The following is a 27,258-nucleotide window of genomic DNA, read 5'->3' as shown; positions in this document are numbered from 1 at the left end:
TTGATTTCCTAGGACCAAGCTGAGACTCATGAATCAGCGTTTCTATCCAAAAAGGATCCCAGCTGATTCTAATCCACGTGTTCTGAGGACATGGCTTTGAGAAACAGAGACCTGTGAGAAGAGACCAACTGCACCTGCACCTGCATATTTCAGGTAAAAAAGGAGCCTAAAGCTAAGTATACTTCACAGGAGTGTAGAGTAAGCATGGCCCTCTCACCCAGTGTGGCTAGAACCCTCTAGAACACAGTATTCTGAATTTGAAACCCATATTTCTCATTATGGCTAGAAAATTGCCTTTAAAGTTTGGTTTTCTCCCTGCTTCATCTAGATTCTCTTCTTTCAGGTGGAAACACTGGGATATGCTCAGTGGGACAATCTAAGAATCATCTGAGACCAAGCTACATGACAAAGCAGCACCAGGTAAAGAAACCGGTGATGTTTAACCTGTAGAAAGGAAAATTTGATACAAATTAGGGAACCATCTTTAAATATATAAAGGCCTACAGATTTGTTTTAAATGACTCTAACATTCAGGAAGTCATTGGAAACTTGGAGACAAAAAAATGTGATTTATTCTGTAGAATTTTCTTCAATCACAACTGCCCAAACAAAAAATGGACTGTCTTGGGAAGTGGTGAGCTTATGGAAGTATCTGAACACAGCTTGGACAATGACTTGGTAGGGATGACATGGGGGTGATTCAACCGCAGGTTAGGTGACTGAAGAAGACTGTGAAAGTCTTTTCCAACCTAGAATATTTAATCTATGTACTGAACAAAATGGAACTTTTTTCCCCCTTGTTATCCTGCCTATTCCTCTGTGAAAGCCTCCCAGGCAAGGGACACACAAGACCAAGCCACCCTGCAGGTTTCAATCATGGTGGCTGGGACAGATCTTGGACCTAAGTTGAACCAGAATCTTTACACGTGGTTTGATCTGAGTCACTGAATTTCTTTCATCCTGAGAGTGCATGCATTTGTTAGGTACCCTGTTCTATCTTTTATCCCTACACCTGCAGAGTTCCTTAGTTCTCTGTACTCATAGTGTGGTGAACTCTCATCACCTGAGAGCTTCCTGGAAATGCAGAATCTCAGGTCCCACTGAAACAGACTACAATTAACCTCTACCTTTGAGATTAGAGGCAAATGCAGTATATTCCCAACACAAAGTAGTCTATAAATGCAAGACTCTTTTAGGAGAATAGTATTTTGTTGATCTTTGAGGGCCTTGATCATAGCCAGCTCTTAAAATATGTTGATGTGAAGTGGTTTGTTAAGCTAGATAAAGAAAGGAGGGGTAGCAGTGCACCAGGAGAGGGTAAGTTGAAATGTCTCATGGGAGTCTGCGGGGAATTACAAAGTAGTAGAGGACTCTAAAGATAGTCTCCGATACAAACTTGATCCAATTCTCTATTTGTCTAGAGTGCATCAAGGTCTCCACTTGACATTATCACTTGTGGCAGGCTGTCCCATAGGGCTCACCAGGCACACTCACTTTACCAGTTTGTGTGGATGTGAATTGAATCAATAGCCACCATGTGGGAGGGCCAGGACTTAGTCCTTGTGCTCCCTGCTCTGTCTCCTGTACCTAGAACCAATGCCTCTCTTATCCTGTATTAGTTAGCCACCTCTGTGTAACAAATTAGCTCAAAATTCAGAGACCTAAAACAATAATCATTTATTATCTCACATGCTATCTGTGGAATAGGAATCCAAGGGCAACTTAGCTGGGTGACTTTGGTTTGAGATTTCTTTAAGATGTCTGCCAAGGCTGTCATTGCCTTTACAGAAGCTGGAGGATCTCACTCACATGGCTATTGGCAGGAGGCCTCACTTTGTTATCAAGGGGACATCTCCATAAGGTACTTGAAAGTCTTCATGATGAGGCAGATGAACTTCAGAGCCAGGGATCCACCAGAGAGCAAGGCAGAAGCTGCAATGTCTTTTTTTCACCCAGAATATCCTATGAATTACACAAGTCAGGCCAATTCAATGTGGGAGGGCATTTTACAAGCTCATGAATCAAGAGAGGCCATTGGGGGCCGCCTTGGAGCCTGGTGACTACACACTCTTAGACTCTGCTCTCCCATTTTGGTCATTAAGACAGACCACTTCTCCAACACACATGTCTACATATATAAGCAGTTTGTTATACAAACATCGCTCATGACATAATCAAAACACAGTTTGTTTGTTTGTTTGTTTGTTTGTTTGTTTTGAGACGGAGTTTCGCTCTTGTTACCCAGGCTGGAGTGCAATGGCATGATCTCGGCTCACTGCAACCTCCGCCTCCTGGGTTCAGGCAATTCTCCTGCCTCAGCCTCCTGAGTAGCTGGGATTACAGGCACGCGCCACCATGCCCAGCTAATTTTTTGTATTAGTAGAGACGGGGTTTCACCATGTTGACCGGGATGGTCTCTATCTCTTGACCTCGTGATCCACCTGCCTCGGCCTCCCAAAGTGCTGAGATTACAGGCGTGAGCCACTGCACCCGGCCCAAAACACAGTTTTATTGTAGCCTCCTACTATTCCTATAAAGTTATTCCATAAAGGTGATCTTCCTAGCCCTTGGTAGGCTTATGACTTAACATCTCACTCTTATGCAACATTGAGACCTACTCTCACTTTACAAGGCTAACAGTTGTTCAGAAATTAGAATATCTACTCCAAAACAAATTTAAATGTTGAACTCGATTCAACTTTGCTTTTCCCCAGATGTCATCTGGTCCTGCTTTAGTCTGAAACTTATAATGTAAAAAGGAAGTGGGCCAGGTGCGGTGGCTCACGCCTGTAATCCCAACACTTTTGGAGTTTGAGGTGGGCGGATCACGAGATCAGGAGTTCGAGACCAGCCTGGCCAACATGGTGAAACCCTGTCTCTACTAAAAATACAAAAAATTAGCCAGGCAGGCATGGTGGTGCATGCCTGTAATCCCAGCTACTCAGGAGGCTGAGGCAGGAGAATCGCTTGAACCCTGGAGGTGGAGGTCACCCCATTGCACTCCAGCTTGGGCAACAGGGTGAAACTCCATCTAAAAAAAAGAAAAAGAAGTATATCATACAGTGTCTGGTCAGAAAAATAGACACTGCAGTACACATGTCAAGAGAGAGGGATTTAATGCAGCACATTGGCTCCAAAGGGACAAGGCTGAAGGAGCAAAAGAAGGAAAGTGATGAGGAAGCTGTGAGCTGGAGCTCGTAACCCCACAGTTGCTGCTCAACTGCTAGAGATGGGACTCTGCTGCTGTGGGACCTGCCGGTTCTGCTGAGCGGAAATCCAGAAGGCTGCACTCCCAGTGGTGCTGCCGAAACCACCACCAATGCCGCTCAAGGTCATAGTTAACACCAAAGCCTGGAGCTGTCCATTGCTGTTGCTGCTGCTGTTGCAGGCATTGCTAGAGGAGGAAAAAACAGCCTTCTTTCCCTTTTCCATGTTCCACCAGTGCCTCAATTGACAGATCCTCACACCAGGCTCCTAGCAAGGGGATCTGCGGAATGTGGTTTGCAGAATTTCAGCATGGAAGAAGGGCAGAAATGATACTGAGGGTCAACAGTCAAATAACTTTCTCTCTCCTCTCCCCAACCCCCTATTCTAACTTGCTAGCCATTTTGAATGTCTTTTACAGTTGATGGAGAAAAAGATTAGAAAAGGAAAGGAAAAGAAAGGTCTTGCTTGAACTAGAACCATAGAAAGCTAGCATGCTGCTTTCTGGACCTAGCAATGTGGAAAGATGACTTTTTCTTTTGCAGAGTGGTTTTGTAGGCTTTCTGCAAGTCGTTGGCTGGACTCTGCTTTCCTGAGTTTGCTAGGCTGAGCAGATGTTACTCTATTCTGTATATGACTCACGGTTTCTCTAGTCCCTGGCATTTGCCCCAGTTTTCAATGCCATGGATCCTGCCCTCCTCCTGGCAACTCAGAAAGAAGCCAAGATGACCCCTTGCCATCTCTGAATCTTGTGTGGCCCACCTCTGCCCCACAGGAAACACTTATTTATTATGAGCTCAATAAACTTTGAAAGCTTTTGCCATCTTCAAGGAAGGCTACAGCCCTTTCCTGGCATGGCCACCAAAGGAGTTGAGCAAATTTTTTTTCACTCATTAATGTTCTGGCAGGAGTCAGACCCAAGTCCAGAGCACCAAGAAACATCTTGGGTATTCTAAGATTTTCAACTGAAGAATCCATCGCCATGCTAGATTTGTCAGAAGAGGGCATGCGGCAAAGAGTCCAGCTTTCTTTGAAGACGGCCTCTGCATCTAATGCTTTCCCCTCTGTTCTGGAGTCAAAGTGGTGTGAGGTTGTAAGAATCATGTGACAAGTTCTCATTCATTTTTTGTAAACTCTGTACATGGTGATTTGGCACCACACACTGGAAATTCACAATTTTATCTTGAGATCTATCAGAACTTCCTCGTTAACCTCCTGTTACACATATAGGTCTGAACTCTGATTGTGGAAAAGGTCATGTTCTTCCCGGGACTGCTGGACCCAGACAAGTCAGGGCATTTAAGTAATCTCCTCAGGGTGAGATGGGCAGAAGGAGGAGTATTAAAGTAATGAACAGGAAAGGTTGCTCTTGAACTCGGACTGTATTTTAAGGAGTGTTTGAGAATTCCCTGAGAGTTAAAAAGGTTTTGTCAACACAAGGTACACATAACACCGCAGCAGAGCTGGAAATGGAAATAGGGTTGTAATGCCTTTTCTGAGATTTGGTTCTGATCTAGCGAAGTCACTTCTCATAGATGTCTTAGCATTCAACCCCAAAACACTGAGTCAGTGCCCACTAAGTGTTGGGTTCCACCTCTGCCACAAGGGGCCACTACATGCAGCCCACCTCAGAGAGTTCACAATCTGTTAGCACAGCCCTTACCCTAGGTGTGAGCCTAAACCATTTCATAAAGGAGCCATGAACAAAATTCTTTCAACTCCTGTCAGATTTATAGATTATTTTCCAAAATGGCTGCACCATTTTGCGTTTCCAACTGAAGTATTAGGGTCTCAACTTCACATCCTCACCAACACTTGTTATTATCTGTTGTTTTTTTTGTTTGTTGGTTGGTTTTTTGTTTTTTGAGATGTAGTTTTGCTTTTGTCACTCAGGCTGGAGTGCAATGGTGCAATTTTGGCTCACTACAATCTCTGCCTCCTGGGTTCAAGCGATTCTCCTGCCTTAGCCTCCCAAGTAGCTGAGGTTATAGGTACCCGCTACCATGCCTAGATAATTTTTGTAGTTTTGGTAGAGACAGGGTTTCCCCATGTTGGTCAGACTGGTCTCAGACTGACCTCAGGTGATCCACCTGCCTCAGCCTCCCAAAGTGCTGAGATTAAAGGCGAGCCACTGTGTCTGGCCTGTTTTTTTTTTTTACATTATAGTCATCCTAGGGATGTGAAGTGGTATATCCTGGTGGTTTTGAATTGTATTTGGTTAATGACTAATGATATTGAGCATCTTTTCATGTGCTTATTGGCCATTTGCATATCAGTTTTTCAGAAAAATTTTTGTTGATATTTTTTGCCTCTTTTATTTAATTTTAGAGACAGAGTTTCTCTGTCACCCAGGCTGGAGTGCAGTGGCATGACCATAGCTCACTGCAAGCTTGAACTCCTGGACTCAAGTGATCCTTCCATCTCAGCCTCTTGAGTAGCTAGGACTACATGTGTGCATCACCACACTAACTTTTTATTTTTTGTGGAGATGGGGGTCTCATTATGTTGACCAGGTTGGTCTTGAACTCTTGGCCTCAAACGATTCTCTGGCCTCAGAGTCAGAACGGAATCTCAGAAAAGGTGGCACTACTCTATTCCCATTCCTAGCTCTCCCGCAGTTTATGTGTACCTTGTGTTGACAAAACCTTTTTAACTTTCAGGAAATTCTCAACTACTCCTTCCAATGCAGTCCTAGTTCAAGGATGACCTTTCCTATTCCGTATTTTTCCACTCCTTCTCTTGCCCATCTTATCCTGAGAAGATTACTTAAATTCTCTAACTTGTCTGGCATCCAACAGTCCCAAGGGAAGAATATGAACTTTTCCACAATTGTATTTCAGACCTATGTATGTAACGGGAGGTTAACGTTGAAGTTCCTCAGGATATAATTGTGAATTTCCAATGTGTGGTCCCAAATCACCACCTGCAGAGTTTAGAGAAACTCTAGCCTTTGCCTGTTTTAAAATTAGTGATTTATCTTCTTATTGTTGAATTGTAAGTGTTCTTAGACCAGCCTGGCTAATATGGTGAAACCCTGTCTCTAGTAAAAATAAAAAATTAGTCAGGTGTGATGACTGGCGCCTGTATTCCCAGCTACTCTGGAGGTTGAGGCAGGAGATTCTCTTGAACCTGGGAGGCGGAGGCTGCAGTGAGCTGAGATTGCGCTACCGCACTCCATCCTGGGCAACAGAGGAAGACTCCGTCTCAAAAAACATTTAATTTTGATGAAGTAAAATGTAATTATTTAATTAATTAATTACTTGTGCTTTTGGTTTTGTGTTCAAGAAACCATTGCCTAATCCAAGGTCATGAGGATTTATTTCTATTTTCTTTTTATGCTTTTATAGCTTTAGCACCTTTATTTCAGTCTACAGTACATTGAGTTAATTTTTCATGTGGTGTAGAAATCTATCTTCACCCTTCTGCATGTGGCTACCCAGGGGTCTCAGTACCGTTTGTTGTCCTTGCAGCCCTGTTGACAATCAACTGACTGTAAGTGTGAGAGTACTTCTGAATTCTTGATCCTATTGCATTCATTCTTCTGTCTACCTTTATGCTAGAACTATACCATCTTCATTACTATAGCTTTGTGGTAGGTTTTGAAACCATGACATCTGAGTTCTCTAGCTTTGTTCTTTTTCAAGCTTGTTTTGGCTATTCTGGATTCTTTGAATTTCCATATGAATATTAGGATCAGTTTGTCAATTTCTGCAAAATAGGCAGCTGGGATTTTGAGAGGGATTGCATTAAATCAGTATGTCAATTTGGAAAATATTTTCATCTTAACAATATTAAATCTTCAAATCTGTGAACATGAGATGTGTTTCCATTTATTTCCATCTTCTTCCATTTCTTTCAGCAAGGTTTTGAAAGGCAGCTATGCTCACCGCTATACCATCCACAGCAGACAACAACAATACTTTCTAGTTTACAGTGTACGAGTCTTGCCCTTCTTTTATTAAATTCATTGCTACATATTTTATTCTTTTTGGTGCAATTATAAATGGAATTATTCTTTAAATTTATTTTTCACATTGTTCATTGCTAATGTACAGAAATATGCATATTTTGTATATTGATTGTACATCTTGCAACCTTACTGAACTTGTTGACTAGTTCTAATAGTTTGTTGTGTGTGTGTGTGTATTCCTTATCATTTTTTTTATATATAACATAATGTCATCTGCGAATAGAGACAGTTTTATTTCTTCCTTTCCAATCTGGATGCCTTTTTTTCTTACATAGTTGCTCTGGCTAGAATTGAAAGTACAATGCTGACAGAAGTGGTGAGAGAAGACATCCTTGTGTGCTCCTGGTCTTAGGCTGAAGCAGCTAGTCCTTCACCATTGGGTATGATGTTAATTGAAGTTTTTCATAGATGTCCTTTGACAGGCTTAAGAAGTTCCCTTCTATTTCTAGTTTGTTGAGTGCTTTTATTAAATAGTGTTGCATTTCATCAGATTTTTTTTCTGTACCTAGTTTGATGATTATGTAATTTTTATACCGTATTCTATTAATACAGATTATTACATGACTGATTTTCAGATGTTGGACATTCATGGAAAAAAATCACACATCATGGTATACATTTATATATGTTGCTGGTTTGGGTTTGCTAGTGTTTTGTTGAGGATTGCACATGGAGTCTTTGATACATATTTGTTGAATGAATAAATGAATGTTCAGAGAAGGAAGGCCTTACTCATAAAGGCAGGACCTACACTACATGCACACAAATTTTGCACATCATTTTGGGAAATTCAAGGACATCAGATTAAGTAGCCCTGAAGAGCTTAGCAAGATATATTATTGCAGATTTACCATGTGGAAAGGAGGTAGTTATGTTGAAGCAGACAGACAGTGATCAAACTCAAAAGATGGGGATGATAGCCTTACTTTGCTAATTCCTACCTAAGAAAACCTTATGTATTTAACTTATTTTAACAAGCTCTGTTTCTTCATCTATCAAATGGGATGACATGTTAGGGGTAAGCTTAGGGAAGAGTTATATTTGAATTAATCTTGCAAATATATTCTAGCTCTAATAATTTATAATTATCTAAAATACCATGTGAAAAAATAACAAATGTTGGTGAGGATGTGGAGAAAGGAGAACACTTGTGCACTTTTGGTGGAAACATAAATTAGTATAACCTCTATGGAAAACCGTACAGGGATTTCCCAAAGGACTGAAAATAAAACTACCATTCAATCCAGCAATCCAACTACAGGGTATCTACTCAGAGGAAAAAAACATTATATCAAAAGACACCTGTACGCATATGTTTATCATAGCACTATTCACAATAGCAAAGATAGGGAATCAACCTAAGTGTTTATCAGTGGATGACTGGCTAAAGAAAATGTGGTAGATATACACAATGGAATACAATGCAGCCATAAGAATGAAGGAAATCATGTCTTTTGCCACAACATGGGTGGAACTGGAGGCCATTACCTTAGATGAAATAACCCAGAAACAGGAAGTCAATTACTGCGTGTTCTCACTGACAAGTGGGAGCTGAGTAATGTGCACTCATGGACGTAAGAGTGCAGAATAATTGACATTGAAGACTCAGAATGGTGAGAGGGTGAGGTGGATGAGGAATGGGAAATTATTTAATGGGTACAAGGTACACTCTTTGGGTGACAGTTACACTAAAAACCTGGACTGCTCTATGCAATATGTCCATGTCACAAAACTGCATTTGTACCCCTGAAACTTACACTAATAATAATAATTTTTAAAAAAAACTTATGATGCATCTCAAAAAATGAAAATAAAATGCCATGTGAAACTCAATTTTAAGGAGAACATTTTATATGTTTTTGTAGTTCTCATTTAATGCCTCTGGAGTAGTTATGGGGAGAAAGATGCATAAATGATTTTAACACAGTATAAAAATGCAAAGTCTATTTATAGGAGCACAGGAAAGAAAGTGGCTAGTGCTCTTTAAAGGAGTATAATTAAAATGAAAACAAAAATGGCACTTGAGTTTGGTCCTGAGACATGAATAGGAGTTTACCAGCTAGAGAAGGCAGGGTAGAGAGGATATTTTTTTTGTGTTTCTGCTACTACATCATCTTCTAAGTTCTTATTTAAAAATGTTTAAGAGGTAAATATTTTACTTGCTACTGAAATGTTTTCATAAATACTTTGTGAAAGATAATCCTTTGGTCTAGAAAGGAATTTCATATCTACACAGAACTCAATAGTGTATTCTTATCTTGCTGCTGAAGTCTGGATTTTCTGGACTGGGTATGTGATGGAAGTAAATTTGAACAGGCAGTGTATTAGTCCATTTTCACACTGCCGATAAAGTCATACATACTATAAGTCCAATAAACCTCTGGTTTTGTACATTGCCCAGTCTTGGTTTATCGGACTTACAGTTCTGCATAGCTGGGAAGCCTCACAATCGTGGTGGAAGGCAAGGAGCAAGTCATGTCTTACATGGATGCCAGCAGACAAAGAGAGAGCTTGTGTAGGGAAAGTCTTGGTTTTAAAAACCATCAGATCTCCTGAGGCCCATTCACTATCACGAGAACAGTATGGGAAAGACCCACCCCCATGATTCAGTTACCTCCCTCTAGGTCCCTCCCGCAACATATGGGAATTAAGGGAGCTACAATTTGAGATTTGGGTGAAGACACAGAGCCCGACCGTAACATTCTGCCCCTGGCCCCAGCTCTCATATCTTCACATTTCAAAACCAATCATGCCTTCCCAACAGTCCCCAAAGTCTCAACTCATTTCAGCATTAACTCAAAAGTCCACAGTCCAATGTCTCATCTGAGACAAGGCAAGTCCCTTTCACCTATGAGTCTGTAAAATCAAAAGTAAGCTAGTTACTTCCTAGATACAATGAAGGTACAGGCATTGGGTAAATACAGCCATCCCAAATGGCTAAAAATTGGCCAAAACAAAGGGGCCACAGGACCCATGCAAGTCCAAAATCCAGCAAGACAGTCAAATCTTAAAGCTCCAACATGATTTCCTTTGAGTACATGTCTCACATACAGGTAATGCTGATGCAAGAGGTGGGTTCCCATGGTGTTGGGCAGCTCCACTCCTGTAGCTTTGTGGGGTATAGCCTCCCTCTTAACTGCTTTCATGGGCTGGTGTTGAGTGTCTGTGGCTTTTCCAGGTAAACTGTGCAAGCTGTCAGTAGATCTGCCATTCTGGGGTCTGGAGGACGGTGGCCCTCTTCTCACAGCTCGACTAGGCAGTTCCCCAGTAGGGACTCTGTGTGGAGGCTCAAACCCATTTCCCTTTCTCACTTCCTTGCAGAGGTTCTCATGAGTGCCCCACTCCTGCAGCAAAATTTTGAATGGACAACAAGTCTCTAGGGAGTTTCAAACTTCTCCACATTTTCCTGTCTTCTTCTGAGCCCTCCAAACTGTTCCAACTGCTGCTTTTTACCTAGGTCCATAGTCGCTTCCACATTTTCAGTATCTTTTCAGCAGTGCCCCTGTCTACTGGTACCAATTTACTGTATTAGTTTGTTTTCAGGCTACTGATAAAGACATACCCAAGACTGGGCAATTTACAAAAGAAAGAGGTTTATTGGACTTACAGTTCCACATGGCTGGGGAGGCCTCACAATCATGGCGGAAGGCAAAAGGAAAGGAGGAGCAAGGCACATCTTACTTGGATGGCGGCAGGCAAAAAGAGAGAGCTTGTGCAGAGAAACTCCTGTTTTTAAAACCATCAGATCTTGTGAGACCCAGTCACTATCAGGAGAACAGCACAGAGAAGACCTGCCCCCATGATTCCATCATCTCCCACCCAGGCTCCCACCACACATGGGAATTATGGGAGCTACAAGATGAGATTTGGCTGCGTACACAGAGCCAAACTATATCAGGAAGTGAGACATAAAATTTGGGGGGGTGGCCTTCATGTAATTTATAATTTTCTTTTTTTCAAGATGGGGGTCTCACCATATTGCCCAGGCTGGTCTTGAACTCCTGAACTAAACCGATCCTCCTACCTTGGCCTCCCAAAGTGCTGGGATTACAGGAGTGAGCCACCTGGTACAGCCTAATTGGTGGTGAAGGCGGGGGAGGGGGGCTCTTTAAATGATAATAAAGCCTTATGGGTGTCAGGTTGGTCTTTAGCAGAACGACACATTTCTTTCCAATTTTATTTGTCATGTCACCACTATTCCAGCAGAGGGCATACTTTTTTACATGAAGTTCCTTCATAAATAGGATTTCATGTCCTTTTTCATGGATTTTAATTTTTGTGTATTTATCACTGTCATAATTTACTTAGGGTGCAGGAAGTAGAAATTATGTAAAAGAAGGTTATTTCTTAAATCATAAAGAACAAGAAGTCAGAGAACGCGTTCCCCAACAGAATGAAAATAGGAGTGATGAATGCTTAGCAGTAAGCCACCATCCACAAAAGCTGTGTCCAGGCATGAAGGGGAAAGTGGAGATAAGCAATAACTCAGAAAACCTAGAAAACAGAATTTCCTTTGGAAGAATTTTTGGACCATTTATGTTCAAGTGAAGATTGCTTTAACTTAGACCAAATACAGTAATTGCTTAAATTTTTTTGCATTTAGGTATCTTTCCATAGATAAACAACTAATGAGCGGTGTATTAATTATGACTACGTGTATACATCATGGTGGGATGAGATCATTAGACAAGAATTTAAGGGACCCAATTTAGATTTTTCTCTTCTTTCTCATTACTCGTCATTAATTACTTCCCTTCACTGGGTCTCACTTTTCTCAAGCACGAAATGGAGATTTCGGTCATTTGCCGACCTCACTGGGTTGTGGATCTAATCAAGTGAGATAACACATATCAAAGAGGCTTTTAAAATAATTAAGTTGCATACATGAAAGTCATTTCTGAAACAAGAAACACTTGATGTTGCAACCATCCTCCTGCTGGTAGGAGACCATATTCCCAAAGGCCACAAGTATGAGTGCATTGCATAGCCTTACATCTCTTGGAGGGAAGCCAGTTGCACTCAACGCTTTCATGTAAAAAACATTTATCATTGAGGCACAAGGTCTCAGCTAACCAAAGACTTTTTCTCACTGGAATAGCAAGTGCAGGTCTTGTTAGTGAACCGTGTAAGAGTCAGAAGCTAGCCCCTCAAATTATGGCATACTTACATATACACTGTAATTCATGAGCGCCTGCTGTGTCGGGCCCTGGGTTTAGGCACAGGGAACACTTCAGTGAACAAAACAGATGAAAATTAAATGTTTACGAAGTTTCTTGTTTGCTCATTTAAAAATTCCCTATACTTTAGGGAAGTTTGCAGTTTGTTTACTTACATATTTACTTAGATATGATGAGGACATTTCTGAATCTTTAAATACAAATATTGATTTTTAAAAATTTATTGACTCTTGGGCAAAGTTTGATTAAGGAGTCAGTTTCATCTATGCTCAGTGCTAGTTATTCAGCACCCATGACACAGGTCTGAAAGGTGAATGTTAAATAGAGTAGCTTCTGGTTTAATCTGCATCTTCACCATTTTCCAAGACTTTTTCTCTTTTTTTCTGACAGTTCTTCTCTATCCCCTTCTTCCAAGAACTGGAGAATAAATGGCCTTGTAATCAGCACTTAATAATAACTAACACCAGGTATAGTGGCTCATGCCTATAATCCCAGCACTTTGCGGGGCTAAGGCAGGAGGATTACTTGAAGCCAGGAATTTGAGGCTGCAGTAAGCTATGCTTGTGCAACTACACTCCAGCCTGGGCAACAGAGAGAAACTTTGTCTCAAAAAACAAACAAACAAACCATTTGCACAGGGCTTTTAGTTCACAAGGTATTTTTCCATTCATAATCTCATTTGAGATGTACAGCAATCCTGTTCCTAGACAGGAGTACTAGACAGTATTTCCATTTTGCGGTTGAAGAAACTAGAGTTCAGGGATAGTAAGCAACCTACTCAAAGGTGCATAGCTAATAAGAAGCACTGCTCAAATTCAACGTACATTTTCTGTATCCAGATCTCAAGACCCTTTCTCAAGGCCACCTCTTTTCCCATCGCTTTGGAAAGTAAACATATCACCAGAGTCTGGTGTTTCAGCTCCTTTTCAGGCACGCCCAAGGTCAGATTGTCAAGAAATTTGTTATCGTTATTTAAAAGTTATGAGCAAGTTTTAAAGTATTTTCTCCTTTAAGTTTGAGTGAGCTCCTCAATCCGAGAGTCTAAAGGTTAGTGAAATCAATACAACTGCTGGTACAAACTCTGCCCAAAGTCTGCTTCCTTATTTACCCTCCTCTCCAATCCATACTGCAAAATGCATCAATGTAAGACCAGGAAAGGGAATTTCTTCCAGATACTCTGAATGAAAGCCACGTTTAAGTGGAAGAACTTTTAAAACTGACTCTGGTTTAATTTCTATTTAAAGTAAGATACATGAATACTCAATGAAGCAGCGGATGCAGATCTAGGGGCAAGGAAGGGCACTGATCATCCGTTAAAATCATGTATTGAGCACACTGTACTCCAAGGATAGGAATGGCCAACTTTAGGAAAGGACTCAGAAAACCAGAAAAAAATAGGAAAACAACTGAGCTGGTTTAGAATGTGAGGCAGAGCTGGGTGTTCGCCCACCTTGGGGAGTGTGTCATTGCGTAGGTAATTCACATTTTTGAAATTCTGAGTGACTGGCTGGGTGCGGTGGATCATGCCTGGAATCCCAGAATCCCAGCACTTTGGGAGGCCAAGGTGGGCAGATTGCTTGAGCCCAGAGGTTTGAGACTAGCCTCAGCAACATGGTGAAACCCTCTCTCTACAAAAAAATACAAAACAAACAAAAAGAAATAGCCGGGCATGGTGGCACATGCCTGTAGTCCCAGATACTTAGGCAACTGAGGTGGGAGGATCACCTGAGCCTGGGAAGTCAAGATTGCAGTGAGCCATGATCGTGCCACGGCACTCCAGCCTGGGCAACAGAGTGAATTGAAAAAGAGAGAAAAAAAAGAAATTCTGAGTGACTGTGAGTGATCTTCATGTACCCAGTGGTGACCACCTCAGCAATGCCCAAGGTGGACATTGGCTGGTCTTCCAGTCTATGGAGAAATCAGATAATGAGGAAGGAAATTAAAGAAAGAAGAAAGAACAGAAAGACGTGGCATTAGTCGTGCACTCAGCCCACCCAGCTCCCCATCTCTGCTATGGATGTCCTAGCCCTGGATTAAGAGGAGACGGGATTGAAAATATTATCTCCTTGTCCTTTTTGCTTCTGTCAGACTCTTATGTTTCCGGGACCCACAGCAAGCATTTATGGGGCCCAGGGCAAGAATACAAAGGGGAACCATATATGGCTAAATATATTATGTCTACATATTTAAAATGTATAAATCAAGTGAACACCTGACAAATTGCATATCATGAAAAATGCACCTTTATAATGAACTAGCAGGTCAGGTTTGAATTTAGAATTGTTGGACTTCCCAAAGTTTTATGTTGCAGCATGGTAACATAGGGAGAGCTGGCCCTGAGCCTCGCTAAGGTATAATGCTTACCTCCCCACTCCTGAACCCTCTGTCCTGAATCAGTCATGAAGGAGAAGGACCCTATGTGAATGGCATGGATACCCCAGACCATGCATTCGAGCTCTGTCTACACCACACAGGCAGCAGCACCTTGGTTACTCTATGGTGAGGGGTTTGCACACCAGTGGTACAGCCTCCTCTCCAAAGCATAGACGTGGGGGCCAGGTCTTCAGAGGTCCTGTACGTGGCCTCAAGATATTTGGCCAAGATTGGGATGGGATTGCTCAATTCCAGGTGGGCACATCCATTTGGCCTTATGAATTCCTTGTTCCATTAGGAGAGATATGGCTTGGGGAGAGCCAAAGCAGAACTCTCTAAGTTATGTGGCCCAGGAGAGGAACCTTCTTTGCCTGGCTCTAAAAGGTACTGCTATGTCCTGGTGTCCACTTAATTTTCAAATCACACAAAATGCATAGAACGTTCGGTTTCAAACAACTCTGAAGGCAGGAGCTTATGTGCTGCCATGCACAATATGCTACCACGCATGTGCTGCACTGCTGTTTCAGATGGACACTGCTGGCACAGCATTCAATCAACAAAACCCAATTCCCAGCATCCTGTGTGGTCAGACATCACCTAGTAAAACTGCTTTATATTGTCATTATTATTGCTTGACTTTTGCTGGTAGAGTGTTTGTTTTCAGCCATCATGGCTGGCTTTCTTTTGTCTCGTTTTTAAACCTTTGAACTAGCTTCAGCATTGGGTTAATGTAAAATTAATTGCACGGTTTCTGTTTGCTCTGGTAACATGTAGCCTCTTGTTTTTAGACACTTTCAGGTGATAATATGTAAAAGCACACTGAGAAACAGTGGTATATTTCTATTCTCCCCAAGTATTCTCGAGTTGTTTTGAACAGAGATCCTTGGGCTGTGTGTCAAGATATTCATTCCTTTCAGCTCTTGGGCAGCTGGTGAGACCTGGGTTGGTTACAGATCTGTGGCTGGTGTTTTCTACCTTCTAAAAGCCTCATTCATTTACCCCAGTTACCGTCAAAATCTACTGTTTTTGAATGTTCAGTGAAGCTAAAGAGGTTAAGGAGCTTTGCAAAAATAGATTTGCTTGGCATTTATCTGGTAATCCATATATTTAAGGCCACTCTAAATTAGTAATATAAAGAATATTGATATTTCCTCCAATTTAGCACTTATTTGCTTACTTCAGTCTTCTGAAATGCCTTTTCTCCCTCCTTCTCTAGGTTTTTCCTGATTCTATTTATTCTTCAATGTCTGCTTAATGTATTCAGTCATCAAACACAAAGCTCCTGTGTTCCAGGCTCATGACTATGTTCTTCATGATGCCTTCCTTGACCGTGCTGGTACACCATGGGCTCTCCCACTCCCGCTTTGGAACGCATAAGGCATTTCATTTCCACTATTTATTTGCACTCAGTGCCCTGTAATTTCAGTTCTGTTTCCACGTGTATAAACATCTTCCCAATAAAGCTGTGAGACTCTTGGGGAAAAAAACTACTTCGTATACATCTTTATATTTCTCACTCCACCTACTAAAGTGTATTTAGCATCTATATAAAATCAGTTGACTAATTGATCGTGACTGATAAATATCACTTGCTGAGCATAATGGTTAAGAGCACAGCCTGTGGGATCAGATGGAACCCGTCTCAATGCTGACAGTGCCTCTTGATAACTGTGCAGTCTTGGGCTACTGACTTAACTGTCTGCTCATCTGTAAAATAGAGATCAGAACCGTGTCTCCCTCATGGGATTGTCTGAGAACTAAATGACATCATACCTGAAAGAAATACCTAGAAGAGTTAGCATTTGGAGAATGTTTGATGAAAATGACAATAATCCTAACATCCCAGGCAAGGAGACAAACCCTTTACGTAAACAGTAGTCCCTCCTTATCTGCAGGGCATACGTTCTAAGACCCCCGGTGGATGCCTGAAATCATGGACAGTACAAAACCCGGTTACAGTTTGACGCACAACAGCAAAACTAGCACACATTTCATTGTTCCCTTCAAGGTGCCCATTGAACATATATGTCAAGAGAGTGCCAGGGTTTATATGTAAAAGAATCCTGCCCCAATTTGTCTGAGCATGTGAATGACTTGAAAGAAGGTGATGGCCAGAAGTCAGAATAAATGAAATTTTTGGCTGAACCTGGAGTGAGGAGGGATGACACGCCCTAGGCCCTGATGTTGAGGGAGGAGGGGAGGGCTGAACCTGGAGTGAGGAGGGATGACACTCCCTAGGCCCTGATGTTGAGGGATGAGGGGAGGGAACAGAGCACATCATTTGGCTCCACACTGTCCAAATTCTATAGGGAAAGGGGCTGTAGACAGGTGATGAATCAGCTGTTTCACAAGGGCCTCCGAAGCACAGAAGTACAGGCAGCCTGGCTGGAGGCCCGGTGACTGGATGTGACACGGCGTGGAATGAGTGGTGTTCTTCCCCACTGCCAGGGCCTGGCTGTGCTGCAGTGTAGGCTGCAAAGAGAGCATCCTAGGCACTAGGCAGAGCACCTGGGCATCAGGTGTCCATTGGGGTCTCAGGCAGGGCTGACGGTGGAGTCGGATTCCAAAGTGATTTCCTGGCAGAGCAAGAGTGGAAAAACTTGAGAGTCCTGGGCACCTGAAAGATACTTCCTGGGATTGATACTGAGCCCTGAGTGATGCTGATGAATGTGAAATCTGCATTACTCTCCGTCATGGGCTGAATTGTGTCCACCCCCTCAATGCATATGTTGAAGTTCCCATCCAAGTACAAAGCAGGCCCAACCCGACTTAGCGTCTGAGATCAGATGAGATCAGGTGTGTTCGGGGTGATATGGACAGGAGGTATGTTGAAGTTCCAACTCCCGGTACTTCGAAATTTGGAGCTAAGGCTTCAATAGAGGTGATTAAGGTAAAATTAGGCCATTATGGTGAAGCCATGATATAGTATGACTGGTGTCCTTATAAGAAAAGAGCAAGACACCAGGGATGTGTGCACACATAGAAAAAACACAGCAAGAACACAGGCAGCTGCAAGCCAAGGAGAGAAGCCTCAGGAGAAAGGAAACCTGCCAACCACTTGATCTTGGATTTCCAGCTTCCAGAAGTGTGAGAAAGTTAATTTCTGTTGTTTAAGTCACCCAGATTATGATCTTTTGTGATGGCAGCCCTAGCAAACTAATACACTATCCCTAAGAAGATCTGTTTCATGCTCTGAGGCTGGTGAGGCCCAGGCATGAAGGCGTAGTGAGAACAACTTGGGCTAACAGCATTTGTAAGTCTCACCATATGTATTTGAGCCAGTAGTATCACTCTTTTGTAGAGTAGGAAATCAAGATTCAGAGAAGGTAGATAACTTGTCCAAGGTCGCACAGCTTCTATGTGATAAAGCATGGTTTCAAATCCAGGTCTTTGTGACTCCCAAATTCATACTCCCAAATTCCGCATGACATTGCCTATTTCTTATCTCCCACACTGTCTACAGAGATGTAATTTACCCACATACTAATGACTGCATGATAACAGAACTGGCACATCTCATATTGCTCTGAGAATACAAAGAAAACTGGTTCTTCATTTATAAATTGACTACAGTTGACTGTGAGGTAATATAAAATCAGCAATATGTGTTAGCAAAGGAATATTTACTTTCTTAAAAACACTTTTTACTACCCATAAGCAATCGCTGCTTAGTGCATAAGATGATCTTACAAAAACGATGCAGAGTGGAGCTTGAGGAAGGAAATAGATAAATAGGTCATTCCTGGGTATATGTGTACTGGGCAAGCAGGGGAGAAAAAGGGCATGGGGCCAGGGAGGGGGGATGTCAGGATTCCGCCACACTCCTCAATGTAAGAGACTATGTCCTTATTACTGTTACATTCCCGAGGGTCTCAGAATGTACGCTCTTTCTATGTATACTTGTAGACTGAGCAACTGAACAAATGAACAAGCAAATGAATGAACTCAATCTTCTAATAAGAAGAAAAAAAATGCTTAGGCCTTCAGTGACCTAAATTCATCAAAGGATTCTGGACTTTCTGTTTCATTTATCAAGTGAGATAGAACTTCAGGGGAAGTAAAGAGTCAGCTGAAGAAGTAAACCGTAGACTGAAGCTGGGCAGAAGAGCCGTTCTTGCCTGTCTATCTCAATAGAATTTGATATAGATTGGTATTTGTCCCCTCCAAATCTCATGTTGAAATGTAAACTCCAAGGTTGGGAGGTGGGGCCTGGTAGGAGGTGTTTGGTTCATGGGGGTGGATCCCTCATAAATAGCTTACTGCTATCCCATTGGTGATGAGTCAGTTCCTGGCTGAGTTCACACAAGAGCTGGTTGTTGAAAAGAGTATGGCACTTCCTCTGTCTCTGTCTCTGTCTCTGTCTCTCTCTCTTTCTCCTTGACGCCCTTCTTCCATGTGAAATGCTGGCTTCCCTTTTGCCTTTCACCATGATTGTAAGCTTGCTGAGGTTCTCCCTAGGAACGGATGCCAGCACCATCCTTCCTGTACAGCCTGCAGAACCATGAGCCAATTATATCTCTTATATTTATAAATTACCTTTATATTTATAAAGCATTGCAAGATGCTTTATAGCATCGCAAGAAGAGACTAATATGGTGCTCATGAGAATGTGTCTCTTTGTCACCCTCTACAGTCATCAGAAAAATCAGCTCCACCCCACTGCCTCAGCTGAGTGTAGAATGTATTTGTTTCAGGCAGGTGTTCTTGGCCCATATATGGTGAACTACAGAGATACCAATGGCTCAAAAGATGCACTACAACAATAGTAAACACTGGCAGAAGTAATACAAATCTTGTAAGCCAAATGTGATTTTGTTCAGGCTGCTAACTTTCAAGAACTGTCTTCAGAGCTTCTCTATTATTTAAATCAGGCTAAAAATAATTATCTACTGAAAAAAATGCAACAGAGCCCCTGTCCCCACCTCAACCAAGTAAAGTGGCTAGTAAGGTTATAAACAGGGCAAAACAAAGCAAGATGTCCTTAAAATTTTCAGGACTTTACTTAAGTAAACACTTGAAAATCCTTTACTGTAATAAAATGCAAATATTCATGGGCAGTCTACTTAGACTTTGATATCATACTGCAGGAAGAAGGGAAGTGTCTTCTCTCTCTACCTTGGCTTATTATAATTATTAATTAGTGTGATAGCAATAATATCTTGTTTTTCTTAGAAGTTATTTATCAATTAGTATGAAGAATATAATACCCTTTTTTTGTCGTTTTTTTGAGACTCAGTCTTGCTCTATCGCCCAGGCTGGAGTGCAATGGTGCAATCTTGGCTCACTGCAACCTCCGCCTCCCAGTTTCAAGCGTTTCTCGTGCCTCAGCCTCCCGAGTAGCTGGGATTACAGGCACGCACAACCATACCTGGCTAATTTTTGTATTTTTAGGAGAGGCAGGTTTTCACCATGTTGGCCAGGCTGGTCTCAAACTCCTGACCTCAAGTGATCCACCTGCCTCAGCCTCCCAAGTAGCTGGGATTACAGGCGCGTACAACCACACCCGGCTAATTTTTGTATTTTTAGGAGAGGCAGGTTTTCACCATGTTGGCCAGGCTGGTCTCAAACTCCTGACCTCAAGTGATCCACCTGCCTTGGCCTCCCGAGTAGCTGGGATTACAGGCATGAGCCACCACCCCCAGCCTATAATACCTTTCAGTGAGTTACTTTGTGTTGATATCCCCTATTGTTCCTTATGGACAGAGCAGGTTCTAGTAATTGAATAATTTTAATAAATATTTTTCCATTTTTTCCCAATAAAAACTCATTAAGTGATTACTTTTTAACCCCATCTGGGGAAATTTTAAAGGGCTTTCAATTATAATGTATGTTTCTATTTAATTTGCAAATGGAAGATACATTCATCCTACTATCTGTTATTATTATAAACACAGCTTTAAGTCCGAACAATCCAATGCTGATTAGAGGTTTTCAGCATTAAGCATTGGTCTTGGTTCTAAAGTTTAACAAATAACACAATACATAATTCTCTGGCACGTCCAGCCCTTTCATGTCATGCAGTTGAAGCCTCCCTCTACTCACATGAGAAGCAAACAGAATGCATACTATAATCAACTGAGCAGGCTATGATTAACTTTCCACAGAGCCGTCCCCAAACTCTCTACAAACTCCACAATGGTTCTTCGATAAAAATACGGCAAGGCATATTTCTCTAATGAGGAGAAAATTTCTAATTAAGAGCATCTGATGTTTATTTTTTAGGTGATTATAAATCAAATTAACACAGGGCCTGTTCACAGCTGTCTGTTCTATGTTATTTTCCTTTGCTTCTCCTACACAAAGAAAAAATTTATGAGGTACTGGCCTTTATAATCTGATGGGGGCCATTAAATTAATTAATTGAGTAATAATACAGAAAGCTCATTTCCATTGTCTGAAATGCAGCACTTTCCAACTGTATTTGCAAAATAAGTGGATGTTGCAGTTATTTCCATGTTTCTGGAGTGGCTGCAGGTAGTTCTAGGAGAAGAATAAAAATAAGAATTTGGATTTTTTTTCTTTCATGCTATGAACAACAATCAACACAGCAAAAATGTATCTTTGGGATTCTTGGGGAACACTATATGTTAGGACAGAATTTTCAGGTTCTTGGAAGTTAACTTTTTTTTTTTTTGAGATGTAGTTTTACTCTTGTTGCCCAGGCTGGAGCACAATGGCATGATCTCGGCTCACTGCAACCTCTGCCTCCCGGGTTCAAGCAATTCTCCCGCCTCAGCCTCCCGAGTAGCTGGGATTACAGGCATGCACCACCACGCCTGGCTAATTTTGCATTTTTAGTAGAGACGGGGTTTCTCCATGTTGGTCAGGCTGGTCTCAAACTCCCAACCTCAGGTGATCTGCCTGCCTTGGCCTCCCAAAGTGCTGGGATTACAAGTGTGAACCACTGCGCCTGGCCGGAAGATAATTTTATCATTTACTTTTTGTTGAAAGAAAGTCCTAACTTGACTGCCCTGTGTTCCTGAACATTAATAATATACTTGAAAGTATGTTGCAGAGTTGGAGCTGGTAACAGATCTGTTAGCTAGAGCTAACAGCTCTGAACTCAGGGTCCTTCACAAGCGAGGTCACTTGCTGTCTTCATTGATAGTAGATGTTCAAATTGCAAATAGCTGAGATTGAGCAGCATTTCAGTTGCCTTCCTCTGACAGGTATTATCAACTATCTGGTGCCCCTATATACCCAAAGATCTAAGTGAGTCAATAATATGCAAAGCACTTATTCCGCTCCGGTGAAAACACAACTATTCTGTGTGACTCCAACTCTGGACCACTTCTCTCTAATGTCAGTATTTTCATTATCAGCCCAAGCAACATGCCGATTTCTGGGAAAACTTTATCAGATGGGTTCTTGCTCAAGGAGAAACTACCCAGGAAAGCCACTCCCACCTCCCAAAAAGAAATGGGGAATATGTTGGGGTATCACCAGATTAATTGAATTCCAAACCCTTAAATAATTTCAGGGGGTGTAGATGCTGTGCACTGTGCACCCAGATCTCTTTTTCAGGACTGAAGGATTTATTCCTCCAGGTGTTTCTGGGATGTCAGCTGACAGTCCTCAGAGCTCCCCCAGCAGAATCAGACCCCTCCCTGGGGCAGTCAGCATCCCATGATTGGTCCATGTGGAGTTTAAAGGTCTAGAAGTTTCTTCCTGACTCAGAACAACGCTGAAAGGCTGTGCCACCTTCAGTGCTCCCTGAGGAGTGACCTCAGGTCTGAATTTAGCCTGCCTCGGGCACTATTTCTTTTCCTTCCCAGTCCTGGCTTCTTCCCTTCCCTCCCACAGGTTTCAATCCTGGGAATACTCTCTAATATACTGTTTGCATACTATTCTCCATGCTGGAGTTTATTTCCCTGGGAACCCAACCTACAATATCTGGCTTCTCCTTTTCCTTGGCTTATACATACCTATACTTAGCTTTCTTGACATTGGAATTAGCCAGTGGAGAATGTGTTGATCATTTCCTTTTTTTTTTTTGAGACAGAGTTTCACTCTTGTTACCCAGGCTGGAGTGCAATGGCGTGATCTCGGCTCACCACAACCTCTGCCTCCTGGGTTCAGGCAATTCTCCTGCCTCAGCCTCCCGAGTAGCTGGGATTACAGGCACACGCCACCATGCCCAGCTAATTTTTGTATTTCTAGTAGAGACGAGGTTTCACCATGTTGACCAGGATGGTCTCGATCTCTTGACCTCGTGATCCACCTGCCTCAGCCTCCCAAAGTGCTGGGATTATAGGTGTGAGCCACCACGCCCGGCCCTGATCATTTCTTATGTAGTTTCTGAGGGCATAGATCTTGCCTACTTTATAATCTGTATCCTATGTATCATCTAGTGCCATTAGAATTTAATATATGTTAAATGAATGGAAAAAGTTCCAAGGTAGGGTGCAGTGATGGAAGCAGAGAAAGCACATGTTTTTCCCATTAAGTGGTAAATGTCTAATTTGGGGTTAACTGGTAACATCAGAGAACTGCAAGTGAGTTAAGTCCATGGAGGCCTAGCAAATGCACAGGCAACTGCATTAAACAAAGCGAAGTACATGCATTTTGTTTTCCTTTGGGTATGTTTGGTCTTTGGGAATCAGATTTCTTGCAGATCAATAAAGTGAAAGAGTTTGTTAATTTTGAGGTTCCTTATTTCAAGATGTTTTTGAAAAATATTTTGCCATTATCTGTTTTTCATTCCCTATGTAGACTTTTATTTGTTTGCCTTTTTGGTTCCTGTTTAACCAACCCAAAGTTAGAATTGGCTGAGAAAACTCTTACTAGCAAGTAATGTTATTGTCAAATAAATAGACTTATGGATAATGTCAGCCCTAGTTAGTTGGGGTCACCCTGCCCCTTAAGATGTAGAGGAGATAGACTCAACCCCCCATACCAAGACTTGTGGAAGTCCAAGTCATTCTTCAACAATTCCATGCATTGCCAGAGGGCTTACATTCCCATGGTCAGTTCTGGCTTCGAGCTCCTATTTTGCTGAATTTGTTGAGTTTAGAGATAATCTTTTCATTGCCTCTTGTGTTCCTTATTCTGTATCACCTCAATACAATGTAGATCCTGGCCAGTCAGCCAGCCTGCCTTCCTCTCCTTCTCATCCTTTTTCCTCTCCTCTCTCTCTCTCTCTCTCTCTCTCACACACACACACACACACACACACAGGCATTTTTATATGTAGTCAGCTTTGCCGGAGTTTGGGAAAGGTGAAAGTAGTTTGTGCTGTGCACTGTGCACCCAGATCTCTTTTTCAGGACTGAAGGATTTATTCCTCTAGGTGTTTCTGGGATGTCAGCTGACAGTCTTCAGAGCTCCCCCAGCAGAATCAAACCCCTCCCTGGGGCAGTCAGCATCCCATGATTGGTCCATGTGGAGTTTAAAGGTCTAGAAGGCTCTTCCTGACTCAGAACAACTCTGAAAGGCCGTGCCAGCTTCAGTATATTCAAAAACATACAATATTCATCTTCCTTGTCCTTGTTCTTAAAAAACAAATCTTTCATTCCTTTTCTGCCACATTCAGCCTCCAGCCTCCTCCTCTTCCTTTTCCCCTCCTTTCTATGCCTACTCTCTTTTAAGAAAAGAAAAAATTCCTCTCATTTTCTTACAGGGGACAACTTAGCCCTCCCAGAAACTTATTAGATCATTTTGACTGCAAGTGACAGAAAACAAAGTGCAAAGTGCTTGACCCAAGAGAATCTATTGAGCCTGATAGCTTAAAAGTCCAAGGGTGGATCTTGTTTCGGGTGTGGGTAGATAAGGGCGCTGGGCCATGTCAGCAGATCAGCTTTCTGTCTCAGTGTGTTGGCTCCACCCTTCCTGATCCTGGCTCCCTGTCTCAGCGAAACTCTCCTTGCTTTACATTGGGCCTAGGCCTGTCAGTGTGGCTGGGAATGCAGCGTGCTTATTGGCTTAGGCCTTGTTCCCATCGTCCAACCCTGTCGCCAGAAGGATGGGATTAGTGTGACTCAAACACGTGGAAAGGAGTGGCTCCTCCGAGGGAAACTAGCTACAGTACTACCGAAAGGGGAAATGCTGCAGAGACACAGCCGGAAACAGTGCTGGCCAGCTCACGCCTGATTCACTAAGCACAGGGTCTCCCTCTGAAGAGCTAAGAACTTTCTGAAATTTAAAAATTAGTGCTTGTATTTGCCTGTCCTAGTAAGACCATAGGCAAAGGCCATCCTCCTACCCTCCTGACAGTTTAGAGTGGGAAAGTCCATTTTTATAGATGTTCTAAAATGCCCTGCAGGTACCAGAAATGGTCTGTATCTTGATAGTAGGGGTTACACAGTGTATACATATGTTAAAATTCATCAAGCTGTACAGTTAAGGTGTGTGTTCTTTACCACATATGTAGTTTAGTGTATAAGCTGTACCTCAGTTAATTTTATTTTGTAATTTCCTGCAAGATTAGCAGCAAAAGTATATGTGATTTCAAGTGCAATACTCAAGCCCATGATCTTTGGTTTGCCTTCATACTAAGCCCTATTCAGCCAGAAGCCAAGAAATAGCCCAGCTGAGTTCACCAGGGTAGAAACCCATGTGGGTTTGGGGTTAAGTCCTATTTTGTATTAATATGGGTATATTTGCCTAAAGTGTCTTCTGGAACATACATTTAATATATATCCCTCAGAAACTGAGTATATTGACACAGGAAACATTTAGAGACTGGGGATAACCTGATAGTCAATGTCTATAATAAAGGCTTCTAAACATTCCCCTAAATTATTCAGGTGAACATACAGTAGTCCCCTCTTATCTGGGGGAATACCTTCCAAGCCCCACATTAGATGCCTGAAATCCCCTATATGTACTATGTTTTTTCCTATATACATAATTATAAAGTTTAATTTATAAATTAGGCACAGGAAGAGATTTACAACAATAACTAATAATAAAGAAATGAAAAGTTACAGCAATATACTGTAATAAAAGTTATGTAAGGCTGGCACAGTGGCTCACGCCTATGAATCCCAACACTTTGGGAGGCAGAGGTGGGAGGATCCCTTGAGCCCAGGAGCCTGGGCAATTTGGCAAAACTCCATCTCTACAAAAAATAAAACACTTGGCCAGACATGATGATGCATGCCTGTGGTCCCAGTTACTCAGGAGCTGAGGCAGAAGGATTGCTTAAACCCAGGGGGTTGAGGCTGCAGTGAGCAGTGTTTGTGCCACTGCACCCTACTGTGGGCAACAGAGTGAGACCCTGTCTCTCTCTGTCTCTCTCATATATATATATATATATATATATACACACGCATATGTCTCTCTCTTTCAAAATATCTCATTGTACTGTACTCACCAATTTTTGGACCACAGTTGGCCTCAGGTAATGGGTCACTATTGTATTCAAGGCAGAAAGATAGTTTGCCTTCTACCATAAAATGGTGCTAATCAAAGTCATTATTCCTCAGTGAAATACCAGATTTGACAGTCCTTTAGAGCAGATGATAATGGAGTTAGAATTGGAAGATCTACATGTAAGTCCTGGCCTTGTCCTTTACTGGCTGTGTGGCTTTGGGCGAGTCACTTCATTGTGCCTCAGCTTCAGTTCCACATCTATAAAATGATGATGTGGGAGGTTCTTGTCTTTTAGGGGTGCTCTGAGTTACAGAGATGACACATGCAAAGGTCTTTCATGAAAGGGTAAAGTCTCATTATTATCCTGATCCCCCCTGCCCATTGCCTTTCATTTCAGAGCATTAATTGCATTTTTTTTTTAGTATCTCTTTTGCATTTATCTTTTTAGGCAATCTCCTGAATGGATTTTTCACTCCATAATTACCTCTAAGGTTAAGTGATTCCTAGGAGTTTGTCCAGCAGCATTTTGCATGTTGCCAATACATCAGAACACCTTGCCTGAATTTCATCTTTCATCATTTTTTAGATGCTATCTTCATGTAACTAACTTCATCTTGTCTTTCTGAATCTTTTGCAGTCCAATCTCCTAATTCACCCTGCTTACAGCATTCCCCTTTGGAATCTTATCATCAACTGTTGCCAACCTAAGCAAAGGCAGTTTCTTGATGTCTCTTCATCTGTTTCAAGGTTTGTATTCTTTGACTATACTAGTAAAATAGATAAGGAATAACTATTGATGTTACAGAGAAATGGCAATCTTCTTTTTGAAAGGTGAGATTATTCTTATATACAGAAAAGCTTACTGTTTTTCATAAAGTTAATGGAGAAAATGATAAAAGGGGAAATTTAATGGAAATTGTTCAAATATTTGAGAAATTAACTTTCACCTGGTAGATATTCTCTACATAAACCTAAAAATAGTTTGGTTTATATAGAGGGTGTCTATTAGGTGAAAGTCACTATTTTAGGCACTTACTTGCATTTCTTATCTAATCTTCATCACCTTTACATTTGTTAATTATTGTTTTCTTTCTTCTACACATGTTGAAACAGGTTAGCTTGTCCAAGGTCAAAGTACGTAAAATGGAAAAGCCATACCGGAATAAAAATGCATTTGAATCCAGGCTGGGGGCGGTGTCTCATGCCTGTAATTCCTGCACT

General features: G+C 41.8%; 1 long non-coding RNA gene across 1 annotated transcript; it reads left to right on the top strand.

The window, feature by feature from the left end:
• LOC105718668 (uncharacterized) lies at positions 1 to 26,777 on the top strand. The gene is made up of 3 exons (XR_001107805.2): positions 1 to 153; positions 344 to 420; positions 26,675 to 26,777. It is a non-coding gene; the product is annotated as an uncharacterized LOC105718668 (long non-coding RNA).
• The last annotated feature ends 481 nt before the right edge of the window (positions 26,778 to 27,258 follow it).

This window comes from Aotus nancymaae, unplaced genomic scaffold (genome assembly GCF_030222135.1).
Source record: "Aotus nancymaae isolate 86718 unplaced genomic scaffold, 86718_ANA_hifiasm-v0.15.2.pri h1tg000041l, whole genome shotgun sequence".
NCBI classification, from domain to species: domain Eukaryota; kingdom Metazoa; phylum Chordata; class Mammalia; order Primates; family Aotidae; genus Aotus; species Aotus nancymaae.
Note: the sequence above shows the minus strand (reverse complement) of the source record. Positions and strands in the feature narration are given on the sequence as shown.